Here is a 10,374-nt window from a genome sequence, read left to right on the forward strand (position 1 = left end):
CTTGGCTCTTCACCAGCTGTGCGGCCAGGGAGGACTCTGCCTCTCGGGCCTCAGCTTTCCTGTCCGTAAAGTGGGGTGGCGGAGGGAAATTAATGAGATCGTCTACGTCGGGCACCTTCCCAGTGCGGCCCAACAGCTGTTATCTTATTAGAGGCACGACCCGGGGATCGACCGGCGCATCCCAGACTGGGAGAGCCGCGACGGGAAAATGTCTCTCCTCTTCTCCGGCCTGAGGAGGGTGTGATCCTGGGAAGCAGAGTTCCGCGGAGTCTCCGCCTCTGCCCGCCCCCTCGGTCCAGAGCCCGGGCGCTCTGCTGCACCGCGCGCGGCGGACTCTGCGCAGACCCGACAAGAGCCGGGCGCCACCTGGCGGCCAGCGCCCGCTTCCGCACAGCCCGCGACTCCCGACCTGGGAGAAGTGCATCGCCTCCGAGGTGGACAACCTGTATCTCATCCTTCTTAGGGCACTTTTCTCTTCTCAGCCTCTGAGAGGACAGAGGCAGTTTTCGTTAACAACTAATATTTGTTTTCAACGTCGTTAGATCTTTAGGAATTGGTTCACTTAACCCATCGGTTCTATTTACATGACGATGTTCATGTAATTGCTATTGCTAAGTCACTTCAGTCGTGTCCGACTCTGTGCGACCCCATAGACGGCAGCCCACCAGGCTCCCCCGTCCCTGGGATTCTCCAGACAAGAACACTGGAGTGGGTTGCCATTTCCTTCTCCAATGCATGAAAGCGAAAGGTGAAAGTGAAGTCGCTCAGTCATATCCGACTTAGCGACCCCATGGACTGCAGCCTACCAGGCGCTTCCATCCATGGGATTTTCCAGGCAAGAGTACTGGAGTTCATGTAATTAGGCACCAGCAAGTGGCAAAAGAAGGATTTGAACGAAGTTCTTTGGTCCGTCTGATTACAGGGCTCTCTCTACAAACCCCCCGGCCGGGACAGAAAAAGATACAATAGTTCAGGAAAAGCACGACAAGCACATTCCTCTTTGGCGACTTCAACTTTATTAAGGTGATATGACTGACATACAAGTTTTAAAAACACCCACTTAAAAGTGTTCGATGAGTTTCTTTTACATTTTTATGGTGGCAAAATATGTGTAATATGAATTTTATCATTTTAACCATTTTTAAGTGTACAGTTCAATGGGCATAAAGTACATTCATATTGTTCAACCATCACCACCAGCCACTTCCATAAGTTTTTCATCATCCCAAACTGAAACTGTGTACCCATGTAGCTATAACTCCTCATTCCTCCTCCCCAGCCCCTCTAATTATACTTTCAGCTTGCATGAATTTGATTCGGTACTTCATATAAGTGGGATCATACATTATTTGTCCTTACAATAGGTATCTGGCTCGTTCACTTCGTTCAATGTCTTAATGTGATGCTGTTTTGTTTTTGTTTTTGTTTTTTAATTTGTTTTTGTTTTGTTTTGGCGTGCCATGGGGCTTGTGGCATCTTAGTTCCCTGACTAGGAATTGAGTCCAAGCCATTGGCCTGGGCTGTGAAAACACTGAATTCTAACCACTAGGACTTTCCCAGGGAAGTTCCCCAAGCTTGATTAGTTTTGACAAATGTGTCATCTGTCAAAAACTTTTTTTAAAAAACGTTTTCCTCTCTCCAAAACTTCCCTGTGCTCCTTTGCTGATAATGTTCCACCCGCTACTCCATCCTCACTCCCCAAAGCCAGCCCTATGAAATCTCTAATCTGCTGTCACTGTAGATTTTTTGTTCTAGAATTTCATATAAATGGACTTATACAATGTGTATTCATTCATGTCTAGCTTCTTTCATTTACCATAAATTTTATGTTCCTTGCTTACCACTGAGTGATATTCCATTGTACAGATATATCACAATTTGTGCCTACACCAGTTGATAGGCATTGAGGTGTTTTTTTCCAGTTTTAGGCTATTATGAATAAAGCTACTATGAACAATCATACACGAGTCTTGTGTGAACATGTTTTCACTTATTTCTGTAACTATTTAGAAGTGGGATTGCTGGGTTATAACAATTATGAATTCTTCGTGTATTCTGGTTTCAAGCCCTTTGTCGAAAATATCTATCGAGAATATTCTCTATCAGAGAGAAAGGCTAGTGTTGTTTAGTTTGGTGCTTCAAGTGATGGGAGGTGAAGGGAAGGCTTGGATTGGACAGTGCTGCTCACTTTGGGGAAAGAAGGCAAGGTTGGATGTTGCTTCTCCTGACTCCAGAGTTACCAAAAGTCTCCAGCAGGGGACAGCAGAAACCAGAGGACAGATTCCGGGTCTGGAGGCCAAAGACCATAGAGTGGCAGTATGTCTGAGGCCAGAGGGGCTTTGAAGGTCCTTTGATGGATCACTTCCATGGGGTAAATGGGGAGACAGAGGGCTAGAGAGGAAGAATGTGGGCTCCTCCCTCCTTCACCTGGCTCACTTGTGTGGTGACCCAAGGATGAAAGAGCAGATAACCAAGGAGGGTCTTGGAATACACGAATGGAAAAAACAGACCCTTATCATCCTTCCCTCCCCTATGTTGTAACTATTAATGGAACAATATAACCTGTCTCCCCTCCTACCCTATAGGGAGGAAGTATTTGCCTTACTCTACCCGCGCCCCCCACCCAGTACACTCACCTCATCCAATCAGCAAATGATACTCAAGACCCCATGCCTTGTACCCTGGGTATAAAAGTGGATTAAGGATCCCCATTCAATGTCGGTTCTCCCTTGAGCTGGCCCGCTGTTCTAACACCGTCTCCCATTCTAATGAACTTTATTTCCCTCTCATTCTGTCTCATGTCTGGAAAATTCTTTTCCAACATGCACCTGGACCATGACAACTTGTTCTCATCTTTTCACATTCAGCTCGATTGTCCTTTCTCTGGGAGACTTTCCAGCTTCTCCCCAACCCACTCCTGTATATGAAAGCTTAACTTGCCTCTCTTTTGCTAAACTCTTAGTTCTTCAACTACTGGGGCCAGGTTGATATCGTCTTTGAGATCTTAGGGCCTGGTACAAAGTAAGTACTCCATGAACTTTAGAGTGAATGGCTGCCACCCTGTGCAAAGATCTTCCAAGCCTCTGCACCAACTCTGCCTCCTGGGCCCAGCCCTGTAGCGAGAAGGATGGAAGTTCCCCTGTTGCCTCCCTGGAAGGTACAAGGGAGTCTAAGGTCCTCATTTACCCTTTTGTTCAACAGCACCGGTTTTTGTGTTTTCCTATTGTTGGGCTGCTTACCACAGGCCTGCAAACCCTGTAATTTCCCAGCCCCAAGATCAAAGAAAGAGCCCAGAGTTATTGATAAAGACATCAGTGGTGTAATAGATGGGGAATCTTACACATCTGAAGCAAAGTCTTGGAGCCACTGGGGAGGTGGATGTGGTTCCAGTTATAGAGGAATTGACGTCAGGTTGGTTCATGGGTTAGCAGGGTAGCCAGCAGAGGGGCTCCCCCTTTTGATAAACTACCACAGTGAAGATAGTTCTGACCTAAAGATTAGAACAATCACTATCTGGGGCCAGAGATGAGTATGTAGCCGTTTACTGATTAGGCTCTATGATTAAGAGGGAAGGTCAGTCATAGGAGCAGGATGTAGGTGAAGCAGGGACTGGTCAAGCAGATGTACAGAGAGCAAGAGAACAGCCAACTTGGGTGGCCTGATACTGGCGCCTAGTGCCCAGAATACAGAGGAAATGACATCATGCTGATGTTGAAGGCAACTACTAAGTTTTATTCAACAAAGCCTACTGATTACTAGACACACTTAGAAGATCTTTTCATTTAATAACTTACTAAGAGGAGCAGAGTTTCTCCCCTCAGAGAGCTCACATGCTAATCCAGGAGTTAATTATTGCTTCATTCATTCATGAAAAAAGATTCGGTGAGCAACCATTATGCACAGGCATAGGGTCTAGAGATATGAACAAGACAGGCAGAAACCTCTGCCTAAATATGAAAGGGAAGGAAATGAAGCTTTCATCCCAGTAGTAGTGCCAGTGAAGAGCTGAGAACAAACTCAATAAAACCGTGATGCGTCAGAAGACAGCGTTCTTACCAACAATAAAGACAAACAAAACAGGAAGAGCCATAGGGAGCACTGGCGGTGCCGTTGTTTTTGGAAAGGTGGTCAGGAAAGTCCTCACTGAAAGGGTATCCTCCAGGTGAAACCCCAAATGAGGTGAGGGAGGGAGCCACGCAGATTTCTGGGGTAAGGGCATTCCAGACAAGGGAAGAGCATGTGCAAAGGTCCTGGGGCCAGACTAGCTAGGAGACTGGAACCTAGTGAGTAGCAGGGAGCCTGCTGGGAGCTGTTGAGAACAGAGGAGCCTGGAGGTCAAATCTGCAGGGCCTTGTAGGTTGTAGTAAGGCTGTTGATTTTTCTCTGTGTAAGACAGAGGTTATGAGACAGAGGAAGGACGTGATTCAACTCAGACTTTAAAAAGAATGACTGTTGTGTTTAAAAAAAAAAAAAACAAGCCTGTAAGGGGCATGGTTGGAAGCAGGGAAACTGGGGGAGGAGGCCCCGGCACTGATCCAGGGAGCCATGGGATGGTATGGATGAGCAGAGGTGTCAAGGAGCATGTGAGCTCAGAGCACAGTAGCAAGTGCTAACAAAGGGCATGGGTGCCTCTTCCCTCCAGGATGGGGAGGGACTGCTGAAGCATTCCAGAGGCCTTAAAAGAGTTTGGAAAGGGCTGGAAAGGACTCCCTGATCCAGCTTGGAAAGAGGAGCTGAGAGTTGACTCTGGGCTGGTCCCACAGTCACCTGGACATACAACTCATCTCAGGCCACTCTCTGTCTCAGCCACAGCCACACCGAGGTGCTCCAGATCACACAGATACAGGGAAGCAAGGGGCCTGCGGTTCTGCCCCAAACACAGCCCATGGGAGCGGAAGGGTCCCTGAGAGCCTCTCAGGAAAACCCAAAAGAAGAAAATACAGCAGGCTCTAGCTGCTCTCCCTGCCTCTCCAGCCGAGCTCATTGTAAACGGTTGGCAGCAATGATGATGACACCGGTTAGGACGACCCACTCATAGGGCATGTGCCTGGCTGACCCTTTCCCTCTCCTTTCTGGATGTTAGTGGAGGGGAGGCTGAAATACAAGCTGTGGCACACACCCCCCCCACCCATTGCCCGCCTTCCGGCCTGAACTTCCCTCCTTATTTCGGGCTCCCATGTTCCTCCCTGGGTAGTCTCTGACTTGAATCTGCCCCAAAGTCCCCAGCCCTATACTCCTCCTCCCAGCCCTGCCTATGGCCTGCCCGCCAGGCTGCCTGGCACTCAAGCTCCGTCCCTCACTCCCTCCACTCTAGCTGTAATCACAGCTCAGCCCAGACCGCCCCCCCTCTTGTGAATAATTGGGGCTGATTTAGGGGCTATCAGGGGAGAGAGGGGGGGGCTAATGGAGTTCGTGGGGGGCCGCCCTGGTGATGAGGGGAAGGTTGAGAGGCAATTAGCAGGGCTGACAGCCTCGGGAATCACCTAACGTGCATGCCTGCCCGCAATAAGGGCTAGTGGAGGGGTGGGGGCGGGGGCCTGCTCCACCCCCACATCCAGGGGTGGACTTGGACTTAAGAAGGGAGCTGGGCCCTCCATCAGCAGGAGGTTGGAGGACAGACAGCTGAAGGGACTTCCAGAAAAACAAGGGCAAGGGAGGTGGGGGGCACTATGGGGAGGGAGGGAGGCTGATGGGATGAGCCAGGAGCTTCTGGTCCTCCATTGCCCCCCACTTCCCAACACACACAGACACACACACACACACACACACACACACACACACAGGGCCCAGGCTGAATCCTATCCGTCGCTGGGGACCAGCTCCTGATTAATACCAACATTAGTCCTGAACACTCTCCCCTCCTGGCCCCCCTGTCATTAATTACCTCCTCTCCCGGCCCAGCGCAAGGGTAGCCAGCTCCTTCGGGGGAAAAAGAACAGAGTCTGCCCCCCTGCCGAAGAAGCCACTCTTGCCCCCTCCTCCCTGCTGCTGGAGAAAGAGAAGAAGAGAGGAGTCTGGAGGGAGGGACGGAAGGAAGGGAGGGAGACTGTGCCCCTCTGTCCCCAGCACCCCCACAGCGTCCTCTCATCCTGGGAGTCTAGGTTTCGTCCCCACCTCTGCAGCTGGCCTGCCAGGAGCTGAAAGACCTCTGGCTGGGAGAGAGGCCCCGTGGATGAGGCGGACGGTCAGATCCCCGAGCTCCCTGCCCAGCTACATCCCTGGCGTTTCCAAGTCAGGAGCAGGATGCTGCACAGATGTGGGCAGAGAGCCCAGCTGACACAAACCTTCACACAGGGACGGCCACATGCAAACACAACCCCTGACACACTGGGGCCGAAGTCACACTGAGTGTGAAGGGGCTCACACACTCTGCTGCGGGGACTGCCCTCCACCACACGCAGAATCACACCAGGAGCCTTCAGTCAGCTGTGTGCAGAGGGGCACATAATGTGTCACAGAACGTTCGGGTGTCAATGGAGGAGGCTTTGCCTCACATGAAAGTGTATGAGCCTCAGAAGAAGGGATGCCAGCCTTCTCCTCCCTCCCTCCCTCTCTCTCTCTTACACACGCTTGCACACACACACACACCTTAAAGCAAAGGGTAGTGAACTGAAACCAAGCCCACATCTACCCCAGCTGTCCAGCCCAGGGCACCAAACCCTAACTCCCCTCTCAGCCCTTGCCCCCCAAACTGTGTCTCTGAGTGCTTCCTTTGAGAAACCCCAGGCAGCCCAGTTCCCACTCAAGGATAAGGGGTGCAGTGGCTTCATGAGATTTTTTTCTGAGGCCCTCCCAACACCCCCGTGAGCCCCGTTATAAGACCGAGTGAGCCTGGAGACTCAACAATCGATATCCCTCAAAGATGAAGATGCTAATAACTTTATCCCCTCTTGTCCTCCAACTCCCACCTACATTAGCTCTGACCACAGGCCCCAGGCAGCTGGGACCTGCAGTGGGCAGGCCTGGAGCTGAGTAACCCCTTCAGATCCAGGTGGGAAGCAGGAGGGCAGACCGCTGAAAGGACTTCCTGACACTCAGGATCAGAAGGCCACAGGGATAACAGATAGAAAGCCTCAGAAGCATGTTTCCCATCCCTGGTTGTATACACTGGAGACTCGACTCAGAGTCTGGGAGGATTCATGGCCTCAGAAGCACCCTACAGAGGTGGCAAGGTCTGAGTAATCCCTGAGGGCTGCCCAGAGGAGGGGAGTTCCCACCTGGGAGCTGACAGAGTGGTGAATGCGGGCTGCTCTGGCCCTGCTCTCCCTGCAGACCTGGCGCTCAGCCTTCACCAGGGCTGGAGACCCACAGCCCACAGAGTTTCGGGGAAAGAGAGAAGCCCCTTCCTCCCTCACACACTTCACAGCCAGGCTGGATGTCTCTTTAAAACTGCTGCAGCTGGAGGGGGTAGCTGGGATCAAGGGACAAGAGCTCCTTTTTGGTGAGCACTATCCCCCCAAAAGGCTCCCCAGGTGGTGCCAGTGGCAAAGAACCCACCTGCCAATGTAGGAGACATAAGAGACGCAGGTTCGAGTCTTGGGTCAGGAAGGTCCCCTGGAGAAGGAAATGGCAACCCCCTTCAGTATTCTTGCCTGGAGAATCCCATGGACGGAGGAGCCTGGCGGGCTACAGTCCACAGGGTCGCAAAGAGTCGGACACGACTGAGCGTCTGAGCACTCACCCATGCGTGTCCCCCCAAAACATTCTTCCTGCTAGCCTGGCCTATCGTACCCCAAAGACCAGGGCCAGGCCTGGGACTGGGGGTGCTCAAAACCTGTCACAGGGAAGAGAGGAGGAGGTGGAAAAGGAGGAAGAAGGGTGGTGGGAAAGGGAAGAATGAAAACAGCAGACATTCACAGAGCACCTACCACCCACCGCTCAGGCCCCACTGGAAGGAGTTGTTTGAACCTCATAATGAGCCTAGGAGGTTGGTGCTGTTATCATCTGCATTTTGTAGAGGAGGACGCTAAGACACAGAAAGACTAAGTAAATTACTCAGCATCACCCAGCTGGTAGGTGCAGAACCCGACATTCTGGCAGCAGAGTCTACAGGGAACCAAGCCCTGGAAAAAGAGGAAGGGACCCAGCTGAGTGGAAGGGGAGCTGAAGAGCCTTAGTCCAAGGCACCATTAGAGGCAGGGCTCAGAATAAAACACACTGCCCAGGGACTCTGGCCTGAATCTGGCGCTCTCTAGCTTTTTTCTCTGCCCTGTGCTTGCACCTCTTGTTTCTTTGCGTGGCCCCAGGCTGCCTCTCTGTCTCCTTGGCCCTCTTTGCCCCTGTGAGCTCCACCAGCATCTCTGGCCCCGTCTTATCTCTGTCTCTCCCGGTTCCAGGTCTCTCTTCTCCCCACTGCCCCAAAGCTGAAGCTGCTCAAACTTTCCATCTTAGCACTGGAGTCCATCAGAACTGGGGTGGGGGTCTGGGGACAGAGAGAAACGGTCTAGGAGGGAACTGATGCTTAGAGCCTCGGAGTCACCTCACTCCTCCTGGAGGGAGGCTGAACTGCCTGGTGGTTCAGCCTGGCTAGACTGAAAGTTGGACTTTCTGAGTCCTGGCTCCTCCTGAGACTGTCAGCCTTTCTCTCATCAAGCAGGTCACTTAGGAAGTGGGCACTCTTGGTTCCAGCTGGTACTTAGAGAGTCCTTGGCCTGTGGAGTCTGGAATTTTCTCTAGGCTCTCTCTTCAACTTGGGGGTTCAAGCAGACCCAGGACAGGACGCTCTCTACCCAGGCTGCCCCAGCACTCTGCCTGCACTGTTCCTGGAAACCTAAACGGATGCCCTGTTCTCCTGTCGGGAACCTCGCCCCCGAGGGAGCAGGCAGGAAGGAGGCAGAGGCTGGTTGGGAAAGCTGGAAGTCTTGGACGCCTGGGTTCTGTAGAGAGCCCATCCCCCTGCTGGGGCGCCTGGGGACCCACGCTGGCTGCTGCACTGCTGTTTTCTCCTCTCGGTGGAGGATTTGGCAGAAGCCTCCTTAGAGAAGGGAGTTCTGGGTTCTTTCCTCCATGCTGGGTGTTCTTGTAGGACCCACCAGCTCATCTGAGCTTCTGATTCCCGACCGAGACAGCTCTTCCTGAGAGGAAGGGGTAGAGGGGGGAACCACGAGAGATGCAGGGGCCTCAGATGTCTGATCCCCACAGCCTCAGGTGGCTGTCCCTGGCCCAGGTCCCCATGGGGTCCTCAGGGCCCCATTCCACTGACCCCCTGTGGGCGCTCATCTCATCTGGTGCTCACCCCTTGGTGTGTGTGTGGCAGCAGCAGGGGTGGGCAGTTAATGGACCTGGCACTGTCAGGAGGCGATTAACAGGGGACGGGCAAGTGTCATGTCATGGTGGGTGGAGGGGGCACCATTGAACACAACGGGATCCAACAGTTGGGGCAGCGGGAACTGTGTGCCACCCAAGTTTGCAGGGACACGCGTGACTGTGTGGAGTAGGCAGCTGTGCCTGTCAAAGCACTCATCGGCAAGTCCATCAGTGAAGGGGAGGGACTAGGCGGGGCTCCCTCCGCACCACCCAGGACAAGGCCACAGACCCCAACTGCCCAAAGGGATCAGAGTGACTGGCTTCACTGGCTTCAGCGCCTGTTCTCAGATTGATAAAAGCTATCCAGTGCCCTCTCCCACACCGTCACAGAAGTTTCCTTTTCTTGTCTTAACCTTGTTCCCAGAACCCCTCGCCTCACCTGCCTAGCTCTCCCAGCAACACCTCCAGCTGTGGTATTAAAAGCCTCTGATGATCTTAACCTTGGAAATGCTTCACATGCCCTGGCAGGTCCCTTCTGCTACCTGACCTCCATCCCCTCTGCTTTAGCAATGCTCAATGCCAGCCAACCCCAGGCCCCCTATGCCTCTACGGGCAGAGTCTCCAAGGCTGGAAGTGCGTCCTACCTCCCTCCCCGGCCTGGAAGAGAGGCTCAAGGGGCAGAGGAGGTGGGGGCGATGGGAGTGTGGATGAGCCAGAAGGCGTCCCCCACCGGAGGCCGTGCTGTTCCCCAGGACTGCCTGACCCAGCTGCTTGTCCCACCTGCGTCTGCTCACGCCACTCCTCTCGCCTCTCGCTCCACTTGCGTCCATCCAGCCGTGCGTCTTTCTCCTCCTCTGCAGTCTCTTGGCCTGTCTCCACGTCTGTAGGTTTTCTCCCTTTGTTTTTCCGCATGGTCTCTCTCTTTGCACCGTCTCTGGGCTCACTTTTTGGATCTGATCCTCCGACCCTGTCTCTCCCAGCATATTCCAACCTCCTCTCCTTCCAATCACTTCTGCTTAAGCCCTCCCTCCCCAGGAGGGGTGCCTCGCCAGCCCCACCCAGCCCAGTACATGAGAAGAGGGCTTTTGAACTTGGCCTTCAGGGACCAGACCCCCCCATCAATCAACC

Source organism: Capricornis sumatraensis, chromosome 2 (assembly GCF_032405125.1).
Source record: "Capricornis sumatraensis isolate serow.1 chromosome 2, serow.2, whole genome shotgun sequence".
Classification (NCBI taxonomy): Eukaryota; Metazoa; Chordata; class Mammalia; order Artiodactyla; family Bovidae; genus Capricornis; species Capricornis sumatraensis.